Source organism: Paroedura picta, chromosome 6 (assembly GCF_049243985.1).
Source record: "Paroedura picta isolate Pp20150507F chromosome 6, Ppicta_v3.0, whole genome shotgun sequence".
Classification (NCBI taxonomy): Eukaryota; Metazoa; Chordata; class Lepidosauria; order Squamata; family Gekkonidae; genus Paroedura; species Paroedura picta.
In genome coordinates, this window is record NC_135374.1 from 116,272,866 (window position 1) to 116,295,188 (window position 22,323).

The window sequence follows — 22,323 nt, forward strand, 5'->3', positions numbered from 1 at the left end:
TGTGTGATCCAGTAAGGGCCGTGTATTGAAATTGTAGAAGACCACTGTTGTCTTGAGGAGTCCAGTGCTATGAGACAATTTTACTATTACATCACAGGCCTGGAGCCTAGAAGATCCAAAGGCTCAACTCCGTTTTGCCCATAGCTCTAGTTGGTGTACTGAACTAGGGAGTATGCTGTCTATAACATGTACCTGATAAAGGGAGAAGAAAGCAGTGGGGATGTAGCATAGTTATCTGTACTGGATGCTTGTCACCTATTATGGCTAATCAGTTGGCCTTAGAAGAGTCTGAGATGTATAACTCATGTCAAAGTGTTGAAATTGCAATTAGCAAGTAATTTGGTGAAGCCAGCCTTGAAGGGCTGTTGTTAAGCTGTTTAAGCAGCCGAGCTGTACCTGCGTGCTCACTAATGGTCACACCGGGACTGGAGTGGAAAAATCCCTGCATATGCCTGGGAGATCTCTCTATTGAAACTGGGTTTCCACCCACATCTTGTTTCTTCAGAAAGAGAACTATCAGCTCAGTGTGTGCTCTTTTGCTGAAGCAAGCAGCAACCATTAAGACTCTGCTCTCTCTATCTGCTGATGTGTGGCATGTAGTCTGTTTGCAGCCCAGCCATGAAAGCTTGCAATGTGCTACTTTTTAAACTACTGTCTAAACTTTTGAACTCTGCTTCAGTAAGGAGACTGAATCAGATTAATATGATCTATCAGTAAACCATATACTTTCAAAAATGACAGGTCACTCGCTACTTGATTGACCCTTGGCCAGTAATAGCCCTCAACTATAGCTGAGGACCTATGGAGAGGGAGCCTTCAGCCAGGAAGGGCTGATAATGAGTCAGCTCTCTGTCCCCAACTTCCTGCTGCCCTTGGAACATGCTGGGAGGAAACACAGGCTGGCCCAGTGTGTACGTCAGCCATGGAAAGACAGAGAGGAGCAGTAGTAGCTGCAGCAGCAGAGCCAGCCCCAGGTAGTAGCCATGGTATGGAGGGAGTGGGGATGGGGAAGGAAGAAAAGAAGAAGGAGACGAAGAAGAAAAGCCAGCCCCAGTGAGTAGCCCAGTCCTGGAAGAGGAGGGGGGAGAGAAGGAGAGCCAGCCCCAGTAAGTTGCCCTGGGGTAGAAGTGAGATGGGGTGGAATGAGGTAGGGTGAAGCAGAGCCAGCCCCAATGAGTTGCCCTGGTATAGAAGTTGTTTTTTGTTTGTTTGTTTGTTTTTTTGGAGGGGGGAGCATAGCCTGCCTCAGTGAGTTGCCCTGGTGAAAAAGTTGGGGGGGGGAAGGCCCCTCCCAAGCAACCCTGGAGGCTGGCATCTCTGAATCTCTGTGGGGCACAAGGCCACAGTTTCCCCTCCCAAACAGCCCTTTTATCCAGTGGAATTCATCTCTGCAGTCTGATAAAGAGCTGTCATTCTGGGGGATCCCCAGGTCACCCCTGGAGGCTGGCATCACTGAACTTCTGTGGGGCACAAGGCCCCAGACCCCCTCCCAAGCAGCCCTTTTCTCCAGGGAAACTGATCTCTGCAGTCTGATGAAGAGCTATCATTTGGGGGGGCTCCCAGGTCTCCCCTGGATGCTGGCATCCTTGGACCTCTGTAAGGCATAAGGCCGCAGTCCCCCTGCCCAAGAAGCCCTTTTTGTCTAGGGGGACTGATCTCTGTTGTCTGGAGATGAGCTGTCATAGCAAAATTCCCCATCCAAAACAGCTATTTCCCCCTGGGAAGCTGAATTCTATAGTATGCAGAAGAATGTTCCTTGATGTTTGGAGGTGGGGCCTCAGGGGTCCATGGAGTGGTTGGGAGAAGGAGTAAAGGCTGCTCACCAGCCCAGTGGGACCCAGCGCTGCCTCTGCTTTCCCACCCTCCTTCCCTCCTAGCTGTCTTCTCCAGAAGAACTGGTGCCTGGAAATCAGTTGTTATTCCTGAAAGATCTCCTAGAGGTCGGCAAGCCAGCTGGATGCACACGGAAGAGGAGTGGGGCATCAAGTTCTTAGGTAACTGCACTCCAAAAGCCCACTGTTCTATGAGCAGTATGAGCAGAGATTTGCCTTTCTGGAGTTTCTCCCAATCCCCCCCCCCCCCCGCCCCTTTCTCTCCTGAAGCTAATGCTCAACCCCAGTCACTCAGGCTGCAGGAAAAGAAAAATAAACAAGCACCCTCATGCTCCACTTGCCAGCCTGTTCTCTGTTCTCCTTATGTGAAATGCATGGGACTGGCTACCTTACAGTGCAATCCTAAGGAAGATATACCCTTTTAGGCTTTTTAACTGCAGTGGACTTCGAAGGGTGCAGTTCTGCTTAGGACTGCACTTTTGGAAGCTTGCTTACTTATCGGCAGCTGCACGGAAAACACAACCGTGTTGGAAAGCCCTGGAAAGCCTGAGAGTGAATTAAACACATCTGAAGTACGAGTGGACGGGCTTGGAGGATATACAAAGCTGCAACTGAGTCAGTATATTAAAATCACCATTACAATGGGACGGAAAATAAAAATAGACACAACTGTATAGGTTAAATATATTGAGAAGGAACCAGATCTAGCAGCAAGTGCTGATTAAAATGCATTTAAAGTTTGAAAAAAGGCTTTGGCAAGGTCATTTAGAAGAGGCTGCCTGTTAAGAAAAAATCCTAAATCACTAAGGGTCAGGACTGGAGGTAAAGTTTTGCCAAGGATCAATAATGGGAAGCAAACCAGAAAATGGGGGGAGGGGGACAAATTTCAATCTCAAAGCTGTAGAACAGTGTAGTCAAACGGCGGCCCTCCAGATGTCCATGGACTACAATTCCCATGAGCCCCTGCCAGCATTCGCTGGCAGGGGCTCATGGGAATTGTAGTCCATGGACATCTGGAGGGCCGCCGTTTGACTACCCCTGCTGTAGAATAATTACATAGAGAAGATAAAGGGCCTTTGAGCCCTGTCTTGTGTCTGCTGCTCAATAGTTTCATCACATATTTGTATGAGCCATCATGTCCAAAATATGTCCAAGGCTAATGAACATGCAACAGTGATATAGAGGCACAGAAATGCTTGGTGCTTATTGTAACCTATTTTAAAGTTATTATTTCATTGCATTCCTCCCCCTGCCCCAAGTTGCCTCAAGCTGGTTTCTGCAGATGCAGTTTAGGCATTCTTTAAATACATAAGGTAAAGGTAAAGGTATCCCCTGTGCAAGCAACAGGTCATGTCTGACCCTTGGGGTGACGCCCTCTAGCGTTTTCATGGCAGACTCAATACGGGGTGGTTTGCCAGTGCCTTCCCCAGTCATTACCATTTACCCCCCAGCAAGCTGGGTACTCATTTTACCGACCTCAGAAGGATGGGAGGCTGAGTCAACCTTGAGCCGGCTGCTGGGGTTGAACTCCCAGCCTCATGGGCAGAGCTTTCAGACTGCATGTCTGCTGCCTTACCACTCTGCGCCACAAGAGGCTCTTATTTAAATACATACATGGCACCAAAGAGGCATTTGGAAACAGAATGCAGTCCGTTGGGTCAAGGCTGCCTCAAGGGGAGATTGGGGAGACAAAATTTCTAGGGCTGAAGTCAGCTGGAGGATCCCTGAACTTAACCAGCTCGTGCTGTCTTCAGAATGCACTGTGGGCTCTAGGGGAGCATGGAAGGAAGTACGTATTAAATAGGAGTCTGATGGCCCTTTCTTTCTGCTGAGGAAAAGCCTTGCTTCTCTAATCCTGCTAAACCCATCAGCCAAGCCCCCATTGGAAAAAGGCAAGACCACCAGGACTAGCTATACTCAATGTTTGGCTGCAGCCTTCTAAGAGGGTCATTATTTTAACAGTCTCTGATCTCTCTTTTCCATTAGTTCCAACCAGGTAGTGTCTGTGCATCCAGATCTTTCAAGGAAGCAGCCCTACCCCCCAACAACACCAACAACAAACACCTTTTGTTTTGTTCTCCTTAATTTTGCTTCTCGTTTCATCCTTTTCGCCTGTTTCATCTTGCTCTCTTTCTTTCATGGTCTGCCTCCACTCTTCTCTGTTCACTTCTAATGCCCCTTTTTATTTTTCAGTCTTGGACTCTTCCCCTGGTTGGCTACTTGAATCTAGTAGCAATATATGATGAACAGAAGAGGGAATTTACTATTCCCCATGATCTATCACCGTAGTAAAAGGATGTGTCCCTCCCATCACTCTTTACATGCATGATAATAGAATATTAATTTGCCTTAGTGGTTATAAGCAGCAGTTAAAACTTTACTTAACTTGCATTGCTATAGCGCTAGGGGATAACCTGGGCAAGTATATTCCAATTCCTTTCCTTTTTGGCTCTCAAATTCCCAGAGTCATCCTGAAGCTAGTGGCCAGTGTTGAGATTCCTAGTATTATTTTCTGTTGAGGTGCCTACCACAAGTGGACAGAAGTGTAGACTTGCTGTTTCTTTTATTACTACAAATGATTAGTAATTCCTGACCTGGATAGGCCAGGCAAGTCCAATCCTGTCAGATCTCAGAAGCTAAGCAGGGATGACCCTGGCTAATATTTGGATGGGAGACCTCCAATGATAGTCCTTGAATTTCCTGGCTATACTATACAATAAGTAAGTAATGCACGGTAGCCAATCAATTTGATTTGCATCAGCATCTTATAGGGAGACTCAGATGGAATTTTTGTTTGGGAGCCCATGATGGAACCCAAGTCCAATGTCTTGAAACTCTGTAGAAAATGCCTGCTGAAATCTCAACTGCCAGATCAGCCAAGGAAGATCTCTAGGGAGAGAAGGGCGGTACTTCACTGTAATATGTATCTTGTTGCCACTACCCAGTAACAGAAATAATAACAGCATTGGTTAAATAATGTAAATTTCCAGAGTATATATTCATGTTTTAGAATTTTGCTTTCTTTGGCTTGGATCTTGAATTAACTTGAGTCACAATGTTGCTTTATTTTTGGTGTGGTGTGAAGTTTTTATTGAGATTCTACAATACATTGGGGTATAAAGCAGGAGTGTATGGGGGTCTAAAGCAGGAATTGCCCCCCTTTTTTTAATCAGAGCTACTTTTGATTACCGTAAATAGAAATATTCCAGGATATCCCCACCCCCACCCCAATACGTTACCAGGTTTATTTCCTACCCTAGAAAAAGAACAAGGATGCAGAACTGCTAGATGAGAATCCAGTGCCATTTTAGAGACCCACAAGATTTTCAGAGTTGAGCAGCCTTGCTCAACTTTTCCACCATTGAGAAACATCTTAAACATTCCTCCGGCTTCAAGAAACCCCAGAAGTGGTGTGATCCTGCAGAATATGGTTGGGAAGCATAGCTGTGAATATGCCCACCCAGGCCCTCCCTTCCCACCCTCTCCAAGCCCATCACTGACCATTATGGGAGGAGGAAGCAGGTCATCATGACCATATATTTTCATATTACCCAAAAACTATTTAACAATTTTATTAAAAATTAAAATATTAAAAATTAATTAACTTCCACCCATTCAGGAAACGCTTCCAAGGCCCTCAAGGAAACTCAGAGATTCACGAAAGCCTGGTTGAGAAAGCCTGGTATAATAAATTGACCAGAAATTTGTGGTCTAAAGGTGGGATGTGCCACTGCCACCGCCATGGCAGCAGTAGTGGCGGTGGTGGCGGCATGTGGGCCCTCACTCCCCCTGACACTTAGAAGGGCAGCGGCGGCAGATGGACCCTCCATCCCCTCCCTCCCCGACTGGCCTTAGGGTGGTGGCGGCCCAGGAGGCGGTAAGTTCTGGAGGCAGGAAGGCCACCCGAGCAGGCGGCTGCAGACCTGGCTGGGAAGCCCCGCCCCGGAGCCTGGAGCCTGAGCCCAGGCACCTGCGTGGGGGCCTCCTGAGCCTGGGCTACCTATCCAGCTGCCTGCCGCACAGCAAAAAAAATTTTTTAATGTGAATGCCGCAGGACACAGGGCAAATACCCCAATGGTGGGTCATTCCCGCCAAAGGCGGGACAGATGGTCACCTTATGATATAAGCTTTTGAAAGTCAAAGCTCCCTTCATCAGATATAAGTGACACAGAGAATAATCCTATGAAATAGAATGTTTTCTGGATGCTTTCCTGGATCTATCCCCAATGAAGACCCACATTGGCTTCCGTGAGTCTCATCTCCTCCAACAATCCTGTCAGGGTGTGATTGGCTGAAAGTCACCAATCTCAACCTTCCTTTGAAGAATCAGGATTTGAATCTGTGTCTTTCATTACCCAGTCCATTACCCAGGCCATGCTAGCTCCCAGCCATATCTCAGTGTATGTTCTGGTACAAGCATAATGGAATCCCATTTATTTCTATTAATTGTGATGACATTTGATATGATAACGCTCGTGAGGATGTCTGCTGTTGGAGAGAACACTGAATGAGACCTTGTCTGGGAGAAGTCCACCCCCCCCCCCCAAGAACCAAGAAGGAGCAGTATGCTCTGTACTGGAGAGCAGACACCACTGCAGGACATGCAATATGAATAATTGAAACACATAAATAAATAGAGCAATAAAGAGCTTACTGTCATTGGAATGATTAAGGAGCCGTGCTCTTTCTTTCGGCTCCTCTGTGCAGCTGCCCAGGAAATAACAAGTCCTCCTAATAAGATTTCCCTTCTGTTTCATCTTCTCCTGCTCTTGTGAAAATGGTGCCGTAAGTATTTCCTCCCTCGAGTTTTACAGAAGTGTCCACCATTTGAAGATAAAGAGCTGGTGCTCGCTGAGTTTTAGAAGTTCAGATTCACACTTTAACTGCAGCAGATAGAAGCATCACACATTCTGCCTGGAAGAGAATGCCCTGGAAATGGTTTTCCACATTGTTCCTGTTCCAACAAATGTCCTTTTCTAGTAGGGTGCATCAGCTGGTTGTCATGCTAGTGACATGGGAGACCCTTCCAATAGCATGGATGCAATTTGGTGTGAATAGGCAACACGCTTTTCCCATCCACACAAGCGAATGCACATGCTCAGTAGTCCAGTGCTCTGCTTGCTTGTACCAAAGCTGGAAAATGTATGTGTTACTCTATTCACACAAGGTGATGAGAACGATCATGACTCCCACACAAGGCATACCGGATAAGAGCATTGGACTCTGGAGAACAGGGATTGATTCCCTATTCCTCCTCCACATGCAGCCAACTGGGTGTCCAGTTCTCTCAGAGCTCTCTCAGCCCCACCTACCTCACAGGGTGTCTGTAGTGGGGACAGGTGTGTGTAAACCACTCAGAGGCACATGAAGCTTTCTGGGTGGCCTTGGGCCAGTCCCAGTTCTCTCAGAACTTTCTCAGCCCCATCTACCTCATCACATGACTGTTGTGGGGAGAAGAAAGGAAAGTTGATTCTAAGACTCTTTGAGACTCCTCAGGGCAGATAAAAGTGGGCTATAAGAAGCCAGTCTTCTTCTGTTGCATGGCTGGTAAGCGGAAAATCAAATATCAGAAATGTGCTAAATGTTGTGATATTTTGGGAGATCTTCTTGAGGTGTGTGATGGTAGCAGCGGTGATTGTAGCCTTCTGCCACTAGGTCATTCAACACCAAGGAAACAACCAACCCAATTCAGGTTTCCTTCAATTAGGGAATTCTGTGAAGGCTAACAGTTCTAACAGTGACCATGGCCTTGTGTTTTCAACACAGAGTTAAATCCTCAGACAAAATGAAAGTTAACAGAGTTTCAATCAAAACTATACAACATTGCTTCCTGCTTCAGTGATCTTTTTCTTTTTCATTCCATCCTGTATGCTGTCCTTCATTTGCATGTTGTCTCTTTGAATTGTCAGCTCTTAGGGGCAGGGGCTTGGGGGTCACCTGTGTGTTTGACCCACTGTCTCCGTACCTGTCGGTAAAGTGACTAGCATAACAGCAGTGTAAACACAAAGCCAATCATGTGAATCTGAGGCCAGAACCGAGTCTGTCTCTGCATTCTGACTGACATTTGGGAAGAAATTATCCGTTCTAATGCACAGGAAACAACAGGATAAGCAAATGGTTATTTGGAATAATAAGAGTTCATATTTTCTCAGTAGTCCTTACAACAACCCTCAAAGGCAGGTTGATTTTAAAGAGAGGAGCACTGAAGCAGAACTATGTTAATGATGGAAAGGGTCGTCAATTTGTAATATATGGTGACCCCCCATAGTTTAGGAATTCTCAACCAGGGCTCTGTAAGAGTTCACAGCCTTTCCCCTATATCTTGCTTTAATGAATTTGACCACAAGCTATTGATGGAGCAGGGGGTTGGAACAGATGGCCTGTATGGGTCCTTCCGACTCTATGAAAGAAGGGAACTGACCAGGGAGATGGTGTTCTTGTGTGGTTACCACACCCGGCAGAGCGAGGATGGCTACTTCTTCTGCAAAGCCATCTCTTTCCTCTCCCCAACCCCCCAAGTCTTTCTCAGCTGTGTCAGGGAGGCATGGAGCTTCCCCTGAGTTCACAAGACAGAGAAGGTCATATGAAGATGCCCAAAGTATCAGTGGAACCACCTAATCTACCTCCGTGATTACAACTCCACTTTAGAAATGAGATCAGATAATGAGGATGTCCTCATCTGAACATTTATGTATGTATGTATGTATGTATGTATGTATGTATGTATGTATGTATGTATGTATTTATTTATTTATTTATTTATTTATTTATTTATTTATATACCGCCCTCCCCGGATGCTCAGGGCAGTTTACATAAGAACATAAGAACAGTACACAAAACAGTCTATAACATGTGAATAACCATACAATAATAATAACTAATAGTTGTAACCATATAACAATATAACAGTATAAACAATATAAACAATGCAACAGTGCAACAGGTCCAGAGCATTGGTGGAGTTCTGAGGGGGAGGGAGGGGGGAGCAGGGGCCCTTCATTCGCTGTTGATTACATCTGGTCTCAACCAAATGTCTGGTGGAAGAGCTCCTTTTTGCAGGCCCTGCGGAACTGTTTAAGCTCCGTCAGAGCCCTGATATTCTCCGGGAGCTCGTTCTACCAGGTGGGGGCCAGAGCAGAGAATGCTCTGGCCCTGGTTGAGACCAGGCGGACTTCTTTAGGGCCAGGGATCCTTAGCTGGTTGGTGGCAGTGGAGCACAGAGCTCTTTTGGGGGCAGGGAGGCGATCCCTCAGGTACACTGGGCCCTGACTGTCTATGGCCTAGAAGATAATTACCAGAACCTTTAGTCTGATCCGGGATTCAACTGGCAACTATTGCAGCTAGTGGAGAATGGGCCAGATGTGGGACCTCCACAGTGATGCAGTGAGGATCTTGGCCGCTGCATTTTGAATCAGCTGTAGTTTATGGGTCAAGGCTAAGGGCAGGCCTGAGTAGAGTGAGTTACAAAAGTCCAGTTTAGAGGTGACCATCGCATGGATCACTGTGCCTAGGTGTTCCGTGGCCAAGTAGGGCGCTAGTAGCTTGGCTTGGCGGAGATGGTAGAATGCCAGCCGTGCTACCTTTGTGATCTGGGCTTCCATTGTGAGGTAAGCATCCAGAATCACGCTTAGATTCCTGGTGGAGTGAGCCATAGAGAGCTGCACACCATCCAGGGCAGGCAGATGCACTTCCTCGCATGGGCCCTTCCTACCCAGCCACAGGACCTCCTTCTTAAAGTATTGAGCTTCAGTTGACTCTGCTTGAGCCATTTCGTCACTGCTTCCAGGCAGCTGGCTAATGCTTCTGGGGGAGAGTCAGGGCGGCCATCCATCAGGAGGAAGAGCTGGGTGTCATCTGCATATGGATGGCAACCCAGTCCAAACATCCGTACCAGTTGTGTGAGAGGGTCCATGAAGATGTTGAATAGGATAGGAGAGAGGACTGCTCCCTGTGGGACTCCACACATAAGTTGTCGGCAGTCTGATGTTCTCTCTCCTATTGCAGCCCTCTGTCCATGATCCTGGAGGAAGGAGATCAGCCATTTAAGGGTTGTCCCTCATATTCTGGCATCGATGAGGCGGCGAGCTAGAAGCTCTTGATCAACTGTGTCAAACGCTGCTGCTAGTAATATCAGCAGTGTCAACCTGCCTCGGTCCAACTGGCGACGGAGGTCGTCCGTCAGGGCAACTAGCGCTGTCTCTGCCCCATGGCCAGGCCGGAAACCTGGCTGGGATGGGTCTAGGACTGAAGCCAAACAGGCTCCTCCTCGAGCCTCTAATCCGCTGCTGTGACAACAATAGAAAAACTCTAAGGGCTAACAATAGCAACTAGGGAAGGAGGGAGGGAAGCTGTCCCAGCGGCGTTCTTTGGCCGAAGAGGCTGCCCAGGCGCACGTGGCGCCTTTTAAGGCACCCGTCGCCGCTCCCACCTACTCCGTGCATGCCAATGGCACACGCACTCCCAGCCATCGCCCTTTACTTGGGTGGCCAGCCACGGCTTCAGCCAGCGGCCGGCCTTAATGGCAGCCACTCTTTCTGCACAATTGCACTTGAGAAACACTTCCCCTGTTTCTCAAAGCTTGGAGATTGTTTACAGGTTTCTCAACGGTAAAAGAGAAAAGCTGACTTCGATAAACACTGTAGGGCAAGGTTCGATTGAAACACATTTGTGGATTGATAGAGATGATTTGTTAGCGATCTCATTGTCTGTTTAACCGTTTGCTTGCTGAGTCAATAACAAAGTTGAACACAATCAGGCTCTGTGGGAATGCACATGTGAAAAAGAGAAAGAAGAGTTGATTTTTATACCCCCCCTCCCGTTTTCAGTGCCCAACTGATATCAAAGTGATTTACAATCATCTTCCTTTCCTCTCCCCACAACAGACACCGTGTGAGGTAGGTGGGGCTGAGAGAGCTCTGACAGACCTGCTCTGAACAGTTCTAAGAGAACTGTGATGAGGCCAAGATCACTCAGCTGGTTACATGTGGGGGAGTGGGGAATCAAACCCTGCTCTTCAGATTAGAGCTCTTAAGGACTATACCAAGGACTATACCAAGAGGGGCAAGCATTCAGGTATGCCATTTTGCATGATCAGGTATGAATACAGTGAAATAACCTGCCGAACATCCACAGGCAGATCACTGAAGCATCAAACTGACCGTCAACAAATCAGGTCTTCGTTTGCAATTGATAAACAGGACATGAGCTGGACAGGTGAGTGAGGAGCCATGATTCTTCTGGTTTATGTTCTATTGTATATCACTCCAAACCTCAGCCCCCCACCCTCCAACTACATCAACTTCCTGGGGTGCCAATTAGACCCGCAGTTAGGAGATGCACAAATCTTTCTCCATTTCCAATCAATTGTCCTTTGGGATCCTCGCCAGCAAAGAGGGCAGGCAAACAGCGTGGCTATCCTCAAGTGCTCTTTGCAGGAATCTTTTGCACTCCAATTATAAAGGGATCAAGAGGGCTTTTTCAGCATTCGGAAAAAAGAAGAAGAAGAAGAAAAAAAACACCCTCAAAGTGCCTCTTATTTAAAACGCCAGCGCTGTATCACCCCTCCCTTCGCAAATGTTTAGAAGCAGAGCAAGAAGATAAGATTGTTTGGGGTTTTGTTTTGTTTTTTCTTTCCGAGGCAATCCACTTTGTTTTATCATTTGTTTAAATAATCTGGACCATTCACCAGTTTCCACTGGGGACCCAGAGATACCCCCTCTTCCATAAGCTTCATGCTCTGGTGGCCGAAAAGCACAAACTGTTATTTGTTTCTCTGTCTCAACCGAAGACCGGTCTAAGCGGCAGGACTTGATTGTTCTGCTCCCCCTCCTCTTCAGCTGATACTCCGCAGCTCCCATCTGCATTCAAAATGTAAATGAAGGCCTCACAATTGATAGGAAATGCCTGGAGGCGAAAGTGCCTTCCCCTGTGCGGGAGCCGCAGTGTCCTCCGTAAGCAAAGGGATAATAACAATTTAAAAGACTTCCGTCATTGTAAAGGACAAGCCGTGTCCCCGATGAACCCTTTTTTGTCATCCCTTTCTTCGCAATTAACACTGGAAGCTTCCATAAGCCGCCGTTTCGGCTTTCTTTTGTTTGATCTACCATTTTGAGCCATTAATTTAGAATTCCCAAAACTTTAAAACAAAAGGAACTTTTTTGACAGCAGAAACTTGCTTGGGAGGGGCGCCGTGTTAGCAGGCAGGGGGTGCTTTTAGGAGCATGAAAGAACCACATTTTCAATCCACTTTCAATGCATGTTGTCACTGGAGTTTACGGCGTGAACTGGCCAAGCCTGCTTGCCAATGGCTGCGGAAATGATCTAGCGTCTGAAATTATTTGGCCTTACTTAGCATGGGTGAAAGCACCCACTGTGAACTCTTAAATCCCGTGGGTTCAAAGAAGCCGGGGCCACTGGGAGTTCAATCAGCTCTTTCTTGTGATCTCAGCATGATGCCATAAGAAGCAAAACTGGACTGAGAAAAACCCACCGCCCCAACTTATATACAAATACAGAACAAAAAGATCTCTCTACCCAGTAACCTCATCGGTCCTAAGCAGAAACCTCTCATTGGCCATTAACGCTGGGATTTGATTGGTTACAGGACAGCAGTAATCCTTGTTCCCCACTGGCTGTTCTTACAATCCACAGCAGAGATCTTAAGCTCATGACTTCGGTGCCAAGGCATGACGAGACACCTTTATTCCAGCATACCTGGGTGAGGTATGTCAGGCAGAGAGTGTCTGACTGGTACAAGGTCACTCAGGAAGATTCATATCTGAGTGGGTTCTCTCACAGCCTTGCCTGACACCCTAACCTGTACACCCCACTGTCTATCTGTCACTGCCCAGATGATCATACAATAACAATCATCAGGTATAATTGAAATGATTATTTCAATGGACATTTGGGTGGTTATTCCGCAGCTCCCATTGCTGCTTGAACTAGATTTAAAGGTAAAGGTAAAGGTATCCCCTGTGCAAGCACCGAGTCATGTCTGACCCTTGGGGTGACGCCCTCCAGCGTTTTCATGGCAGACTCAATACGGGGTGGTTTGCCAGTGCCTTCCCCAGTCATTACCGCTTACCCCGCAGCAAGATGGGTACTCATTTTACCCACCTTGGAAGATTTAGGTAGGCACAAAATAGCTTTTTAGGGATTTGGGAATGCCATCTAATCAGTGGTGGGAGGAAACCGTGGATTAGATATGTAAACTGTTGAAACCCTGTTGGACAACAATCCATGGGAAAATGTTAAAGTCTCTTTTTAAAATGGGAATAAGGTGCATCATCATGCTAGTGAACCATTTTGATATAGTGGTTAGGAGTGTGGACTTCTAATCTGGCGAGCTGGGTTCAATTCTGTACTCCCCCAAATGCAACCAGCTGGGTGATGTTGGGCTTGCCACAGGACTGATAAGGCTGTTCTGACTGAGCAGTGATATCAGGGCTCTCTCAGCCTCACCTACCTCACAAGGTGTCTGTTGTGGGGAGAGAAAAGGGAAGGCAAATGTAAGCTGCTTTGAGACTCCTTTGTGTAAAGAAAAGCAGCCTATAAGAACCAACTTTTAACCAACTTTTTGTTTTCTTCTTCTTCTTCTTCTTCTTCTTCTTCTTCTTCTTCTTCTTCTTCTTCTTCTTCTTCTTCTTCTTGTGGTTGAAAATAATGCAAATACAATTCACAACAGTGATTTAGTTCTGCATTGGCAAAAATGACTTCTCTGCCCTTTACCAATACATTCTCAAATATCGAAATCAGAGTGAACGTTGATATCAAGAGCTACATTTTCCGTGTTCTTATTCACCTCCATATTTGTCCTTTTCTGCAGCTTTATTGCATGGCATGATGTGGACAACACAAACCTCCAGAGAAATCAGGGTGTGAGGTATTAACAACCAGGATAATGATGGCAGGAGGTAGACAAGGATACTCAAAGGTAGACGAAAATCTGAATGATGCTGAGATGTGCCACCTTTTAGTCCAGGCTTTCACAACCAATTTTCAAGAATCCCTGGGATTTCTTGACAATCTTGGAATGGTTTCCCTAATGGGAATTTTAAATTTGTTTAACATTTATCAGGTAATATGACCACATGTTGACCCCTCCTCCCCAAATGGCCAATGGTTGGCCTGGTGCGGATGGGGAGGGGGAATTGCCCCAGAAGGGTGTGTACACAGCTATGTTTCCCAATCATATTCTGCATGATCACACAACTCCTGGGGTTTCTTGAAGCCTGAAGAATGTTCCAGTGGTAAAAAAAAAAGCTGAGAAATGCTGCTCTAGGCAGAACAAGTAGAGATCTCTGGATTTTCCAAACTAGAATCCAAGGAGTATGTATTCACTTGGCATCTAAACCATGATCTGAGCCTCCAAGCTATCAGTAGACATGGATACAGGATTTCCTTCTAAGGAATTACACAGCCTCTTTTAGTTTGGTTTTGTGTTCAAGACATATTAGAGCAGATAGTTTTCTGGAATGATAGAACCCTATGCAAAAGCCAGGGGCTACCTCTTCATTAAGATACCCAAACACATGAAGTTGCTTTATAGTTCATCCAGGTCATATTGTTAAGAACCTGGTTAAGAGCAATGGCTTATAGAATCACAGAATCATAGAGCTGGAAGGGGCCATACAGGCCATCTAGTCCAACCCCTTGCTCAATGCAGGATCAGCCCAAAGCATCCTAAAACCTAAAGCCAGGTTTGATTCCCCGCACCTTTGCATGCAGCTGGATGGATGACCTTGGGCTCATCACAGCCCTGATAGTGCTATTCTGACCGATCAGTTTGATCAGGGGTCTCTCAGCCTCCCCTCCCTCACAGGGTGTCTGTTGTGGAGAGAGGAAGGGAAGATGATTTAAACCACTTTGAGACTCCTTTGGGCACTGAAAACTAGGTTATAAAAAACCAAGGGGCTTTCCGCACCGGGATCCTTATAGCAAATTGTTTGCTGAACGAAAAATCGCCATTTAAAATAGTGGAATTCGTCATTATGCATACCTGACTTTGTAGTGGAATCCAGTTGCGTTTCCATCGTTTCCCACAAGCTTCCAGTCTCAGCAAAAATCGCTAGAAAGGAAGCGCTATTGCCAAGCTCGTCCCGCCCCTGGCCGTCAAGCAGCCAATGGGCAGCCGTTAGCATGCTCCCAAACAGCCCCTTTCCCTTTAAGAAAGGTTTTTTTTAAAAAAAAACCACACACCCATTGCAACGAATATGTGTTGATTCGTTGCAACGGAGAGACCCATCCAGCTGGCAGGTGTGTTTGAGCTGTCGTTTCATCGTTGCCACGCTCCTCCCAAGTGAAAAAAAAAATCCCCCCCCCTCATGGGCCCGATTTTCGGCCGAAAACAGTGTAAAAAATAAAGGGAAAATACATCAGCAAACGGGCTTGTCTGTGCTTAGTGACTAAACAGCTCTGGGGAGGGACTGAAGCCGGGGAAGCCTCTAAACAGAGGCTCGCTGGTGGGTTGAGCCCCGCTCGCTCGGAGAAACAAAAATGGCGATCGCTTCGCCGGAAGATCAGAGGAGAGAGCCAGGGGGAGGGACTTTGTAGAAACCACAACAATGGTAACGCACAGAACTTTCCCGCTAGTGTTGCAGATTGGTTGCAGGAGTGTAGCGCTTTCCGGAGGGTGAATCCACTTTTGGGGATTTCCCTGAAAGCGCTACAAGGAAGCGCTTTTTGCGGATCGGTTTCAGGTGTGTGGCAGATTGTCAACGATGTTGTGCATAATGGCAAATCAGTAGCGTTTTCAATTGGCAACCATTGTGCGATTTTGAAGGCGTGCGAAAAGCCCCCAACTCTTCTTCTTCTTCAATGGCTCTTACCCCAACTTGGTGTAGTGGTTAAGAGTGGTGGCCTGTAATCTGAAGAACTGTGTTTTATTCCCCACTCCTCCCCATGCATTTAGCTGGTTGACCTTAGGCCAATCACTATTCTCTCCTTGATGATTTGTTCCAAAATTTTGCCAGCTACAGATGTCAAATTGATGGATCGGTAGTTACCCTAATCCTCCTTTTCCCCTTTCTTGAAGGGAACATTTGCCCACTTCCAATCATCTGGCATCTCACCTGTTCTCCAAGAAGTAATGGACAGAGGTTCAGAGATGACATCTGCAAGTTCTTTTAGTACTCTTGGATGCAATTCATCTGGCCGAGAAGACTTTACTTGTCTGTCCCTTTTGAACAGATTGTACCCCTCAATTACAGTATTCCAATTGTGAGTATGATCCCACCAAGTTTCTGTGATTCCTATTAGGTCATAGTCCCTTTCCTATATTAGGACTACTAGTTCTGTTTGTTTCCCATACTCTGTGCATTAGTGTAGACATCATAATCCATCCTTTGTGTGCCCCATGGTTTTGGCTTTTGAACTTCCTTGCAAGTTAGTAGTTCCCTGTTTATGTGCCGTTCTCTGTAGCTTTGCAATCTTCCTATCTTCATTTCTTGACATCACACCAGGTTCTGAATTTACATCTCGCTCCCCCTTTGGGTTTAGTTTAAAGCCCTCTTCACCAGGTGTGCAAGGGTTCTCCCAAAAATACTTTTTCCATCCCTTGTGAGGTGCATGGCATCTCCTGATGGTAGCCCTCATATTGACATCATTGACCATGATCCAGAAATCCAAACCTTTCCCAGCGACACCAGTGACGTAGCCAGTCATTTACTTGCATGATTTTTTTCTGTCTTCCTAAGCCACGACCTCTTACAGGAAAACTCAACCTGCACTCCCAGGTCCTTTACCTTTTCCCCCAGATCCACAAAGTCTTTCTTAATACGTTCTGTGCTGTGCTGGGCAGTATCATTTGTTCCTACATGGATGAGAAGTTAGAGGTAATGATCCGTGGGCTTGGTGAGCCTGTCCAGCCGTTCTGTGACATCCTTGATGCGAGCACCAGGTAGGCAGCAGACCTCTCGAGACAAAAAACCTTGTCCATTAATACATACTTTACAGAACCGCAGACTTGTCATGTGCAGTAACATAATTATTATGCTGGGGTTTTATGCAAAAACATGTTATTGCTTCGAGATTGCAAATCATTAGTTAACTAAGCATGCAGTTAAGCTTGTGGTTACTTATTTTAAGGAGGGGTTTTTAACTCATCTGAGTCTCACGTTCTAATCTCCCTATTCTGAAAGCCCAGACCACATTCTGGTTTTTTTAAATTTTATTTTCCCTCTCAGCAAAGGCTCTGTGATGCCAATATTTGATGCTAACTGCAAGGAAGTTTGCCAGAGAGATGACTTATATTAGCTTTCTTTCTATCTTGGTTTCTGCCACGTAAGCTTTAATTGTCACTTGCAATTAATTATAAACTTAGCATCGATTACTAATCCTTCATGCTGTAACCATGTATAAAAATCTGCAGCCATGTTCTTCTGCCACCATCTATGGCAGGAGAGATCGAATTGTGCTTGGCATCCCTCGGTCTCATATTTTCCCTCCTCCCCTGGGCATCTACTGAGGTCATGAAATCCCTTTTTTGACAGTGGTCAAAGACAAGGTCCAGTGCTGCTTCGGGATCTTTAAACATTGCTAAGTGGAAAACATGAAGACCCATTTGGCTTTCAAGATACAATAAAAAAGGAGAACCCTTCATGACACAGGGAAAGTTTCTAGAATTAATTGTGCTTCAGAAGCCAGACAAAAGGACAGAAGAAAGATAAAGATCGCTCTTAACATTTGTCACATTTTCAGAAGAACAGATTTTGTCCACCAGGCCCTCCTAGGCTGAACCCCAGAGGCATGTATCTGACTCTGATCCAGAGAAAGTTAGTCCCACTGAAATGCCAACATTGTCTACCAAAGAGGCCTTTTGAGCTCTGGTTGTGTTAACTAGTTAATGTCTCCTAAATCTTGTTAAACATTAAAGGGTTTAAATTGATATAATGGGAGTTGGGTTACTAATCCTCCAGTGAGGCCTGGGGATCTCCCAGGATTACAACAAATCTCCAGAAGATGGAGCTCAGTTCACCAGAGAAAACAGCTGATTTGGAGAGTGGATTGTACTGTGCTGAGGTCCCTTGCCTCCCTAAAACCCATAAAACCCAGCTTCCACCCACAATTTCCAAAACCGGGCTGGGCAATCACAAATGGGATTGAGGTTTGGCACTCAGCCACCCCCACCAACCTTGAAGGATGAAGGTAGGGAATGTTTGTTGCCATTGATTATAGATGCTCAATGCTCTTGAACCACTGGATAAATGGCTAACGTTGCCCGTATTCATTTCTCCTCCCTTCACATTGTTTCTCGTCATCTACTCTCCCTGAAATTGACAGAATGATCCTAACCAATTGATTCAGAGATGGTCAGGACTTTGAGGAAGCTTTGCTCCGTTGGGTGTGGTTGAATCCTTTTCCAGCAGATTTCTGCCATGGGCTCCTCTGCTCATGCCATGATTGCTGCCACTTGTCAAAGGTGAATGTTAGACCTTGTTTTAAGGATTGTTAGACGTGTACTAAGTGGCAGGGCTAGTGGAGAGAGATGTTGATGGATATTGAGTGGTATAGCCAGACAAGATGGAGGTAGAGGGATTTCTAAAGAAGAAGCAGGGCACATGAAGTTGTCACTAGGAGACTTGGTCTAGCCTTGAAGGGACAACATCAGAGAGATCAGAAATGTGAGTGGTCAGTGTCCCTATCTAACTCAATGACTCTATACGCAGGGTTAGTCAAACTGCGGCCCTCCAGATGTCCATGGATTACAATTCCCATGAGTCCATGGACGTCTGGAGGGCTGCAGTTTGACTACCCCTGCTCTATAGTAAGGAATCTTCTTCTTCTGCAGGCTGAGGCAAGAGGCATTTCAGAGGGCATGTCTTCCAACCGCTGTTAATTCAGTAGAAGAAAAGTGGTGGGGCATATGATGCTGCTAGCAGCTTGCCCAGTCCAGCCATTTATTGGCTGACATGACCAGAGGGAGATTGTTCCTTTTTTGTTGGGCAACATGCTTGGAATGTTAGCTGTTCTGTGGCATGGGGGAAAGTGAGTAGGGCCCAGCAGCCCAAAAAAGACCAGCTGCGTTTGCTGAGTGGAGTTCTGAGTGGAGTTCTGAGCCAGGGCGGGGTTGCCTGTCTGGAATCAGCCCTCCTCATGGCAATGATCCACACTGCGGAGAAGGAGTTGAGAAAACTGGATGACCAAAATAACCAAGACATACCTGAAAACAAGACTTCTCCGTAAAATCTAGTTGACCCCTTTCTAACCCTGACCTGGATGGGCCAGGGTAGCCTGATCTCCTTGGATTCTCAGGAGCTAAGCAAGGCCATGTCTGGTGGGTTTTTGGATGGAAAACCACAAGGGAGTCCAAGGTAACAATGCAAAGGTAGGCAAATGCAAGCCATCTCTGTTTGCCTCTGTTAGAATTGCAATCAGTAAGTAATTTGGTGAAGTCAGCCTTGAATGGCTGTTGTTAAGCTGTTTAAGCAGCTGAGCTGCACCTGTGTGCTCTCTCATGGATCAAGTGGTCACAGGTGAGGTTGCAATAGAAAAAACCCAAGCACATGTCCTGGGAATTTCTTTGTTTAAAGTGGGCTCCTGTCCACTTCCTCTTTCTTCAGGAAAAGTAGATCAGTGTGTGTGTCCTTTCCTGAAGCAAGGAGCAGACTCCATAAGGCTCTCTGCTCTCTCCATCTGCTGATGTGTAGGCATGTAGTCTGCTTGAACCGGCCATAGGGGCTTGCAATGTGTTTCCCTTGTAACAATCTTTTAAGCTTTTGTAGTCTGCTTCAGTAAGGAGACTGAAGCAGATAAATATGATATATTTCTGTCAATAATATTTCCAGGAATCTCTCTTTTAAACCTCAAAGGGCTGTGAGTCCAAATCTGTGCCTCATCCACAAAGGTAACTAATTGCTTCATACATTCAAAATGCACTGTTATTCTGCAGTTCTATTTTTCTGGAGTGATCTAGGACTGAGTAGAGACCCAAAAATCCCTGCAGCCTCTTACCTTGAAAAACCTTCAGGGTTGTCATAAGCTGGCGGTGACTTGCTGGCATTTTACACTCACCCCCAACCGTTATCTATATTTCCTGTCTGCACTCCAAATGTGGGAACTGCAAGTGCCTTTCCCATTTACCCTTCCAAAACGTAATAAAAAAAAGCCATGCTACAGTAATATGGAGATGAGCTCTAAACTGAAGCCAGGTTTGCTTTTTCTGTGCTGTCACAACTGCTCCGACATCAAGCTGATCCCAGCTCTGCTCGCCGTGCGGTTCTTGACTGTAATTGCCTCTGAGTTACCTACACGACACACTTAAACTGGTATAATAGACATTCCCTCACCTTGGGGATCCTTTGGAATTGTGGCACCATTAGGGGAAAGGTGAGCAGTTGCTAGCAAAGCATGCGCAGCGCCTTCTCCAGGCGACAGTGTGCAAGATTCTTCCGGGAGCGCTGTAACGATTCAACCGGCAAAACGCTAATATAATTTTGAAGTGTCAATACAGCCTTTCACTCGAGTAAATGCAGTTCGTGACAGCTGACGGAAAACTTGGCCAAAAGGAGATGCATGGAACAGATGATTCTGAAGTTTCTCACAGTGCAAATTTGTATTTCCCGAATAAGACTGAGGTGATAGAGCTTCTTGGTCATTTCTTCTTGATTCCCAGAATTGGGACAAAAGCATGTACCTGCTCCGTTTGCAGCCAGTTACAGTCTCATCAATTCAGTCTTAACTTTTGCCTTTCTCCTATGTATGCACTGACAGATTAAACAATTAATTAATTTAGAACAGGGGTAGTCAAACTGCGGCCCTCCAGATGTCCATGGACTACAATTCCCAGGAGCCCCTGCCAGCATTCGCTGGCAGGGGCTCCTGGGAATTGTAGTCCATGGACATCTGGAGGGCCGCAGTTTGACTACCCCTGATTTAGAACATGTCTTAGCCACCCTTTCTCCCTTGTGGAATTCGAGATGGCTTTGCTCTTGATGCTGCTGTCAAGTCACAGGTGAATACTGGCAGCCCTGCAGGGTTTCCAAGGCAAGTTCAAAGTTGGCTCTGCACGATGACATTGATATTCCTTCAAGGTCTCCCATCCCAATACTATTCAGCATGGATCATGTTTAGCTTCTGTGATCTGAAGAAACTGGCAATGGTAGTTCTTGTGCAGGAAATGGCCAGTTTGGAGGGTGGAGTCTAAAGGAAGAAGAAGAAGAAGGAGAAGGAGAAGGAGAAGGAGAAGGAGAAGGAGAAGGAGAAGGAGAAGGAGAAGGAGGACTGTTTTTTATATGTCACTTTTCTCTACCCAAAGGAGTCTCAAAGCGTGGAATCAAACCCGTGTCGCCAGATTAGAAGTCCGCACTCCTAACCACTACACCAAGCTGGCTCTCTATAGCATTATACATCTCTATTACCCCTCAAATGTACAGGAATCTCTCAACCTGGAGTTGACAAACCTATCTTGTTTGGCAACCTACCTTTCTTTGTCCCTCAGTCTTCAGCTCTCCGTCTCCCCCCATCTCCCTCGCAGCCTCTGCATAGGAAAATTATAGCCTTTCTTCACAATGAGGACCAAAGCCATTTACATTATTCTTTCTTCCTTTTATCAATACAACAGCCCTGTGAGGTATGTGACTGGTCTGATATTACCCAGGGAGTTTCCAAAGCAAAATAGGGTTATGAACCCGGTTCTCACAGAATTACTCTGAAGCTCAGATTGATGTACCACATTTGCATTGAATGGGTGTCTGCTCTTGAACAGTAGCTAGCAGCCTGGCCTAGTTGGAATAGGCAAGATCTTTAGTATGCATGTTTCAAAGGAATATGAAGAATACCCTGCAGGGGACATTGGAGGAAATGTGTATTTAGCATAGTTAGATTAGGAACTTCCTGATCTTTTTTCAAATATTCTCCTCCACTGTCCTGATAGGCTCAAAAGGGGTGTTCCACTCCTTTGAGCACGTCCTCTCTGCTTGCCTCCAGAACAGACAGAATGAACTCAGAAAAGAACAGTTAAACACGAATTTAGGTCTCTCTCCTTTCTATACAACATTTGTTTATCTTCACAATAAAACTATTTTATGTGGTTCTCTCAGCCTCCCCCAACACAGAGTGCATGTTGTGGTGAGAGGAAGGGTAGGCAATTATAAGCCACTTTGAGATCCCCCAGAATTTCTCTAGTGACAAGTGAGGTAGAAAAACCAAATCTCTTCTTTTTTTAAGCAGCCTGGTGCTTACCCCCTCTTTGCATATTTAAACTCTACGAATGATTGGGTCTTGAAAGCCAGCTGGTACCAGGATATTCAAAGGATGAATCTAGGTTTGCCAGCTTTCAGGTGGGGCCTAGAGATCCCCCATAATTTCTCTACTCTACTCAACAGAAATCTGTTAACCTTCCTCGGTTGGGTTTATACCTGTCAAAGCCTACCAAATACTGTTGTTTTTGTTCTTGTGGTAGCTGCTTTGTACAATAATATTTTAAAACCCGCAGAGGATTGCAATTTATATGCCCATCTGCACTAGGAAGGTTTCCCAGGGGGCTTATAG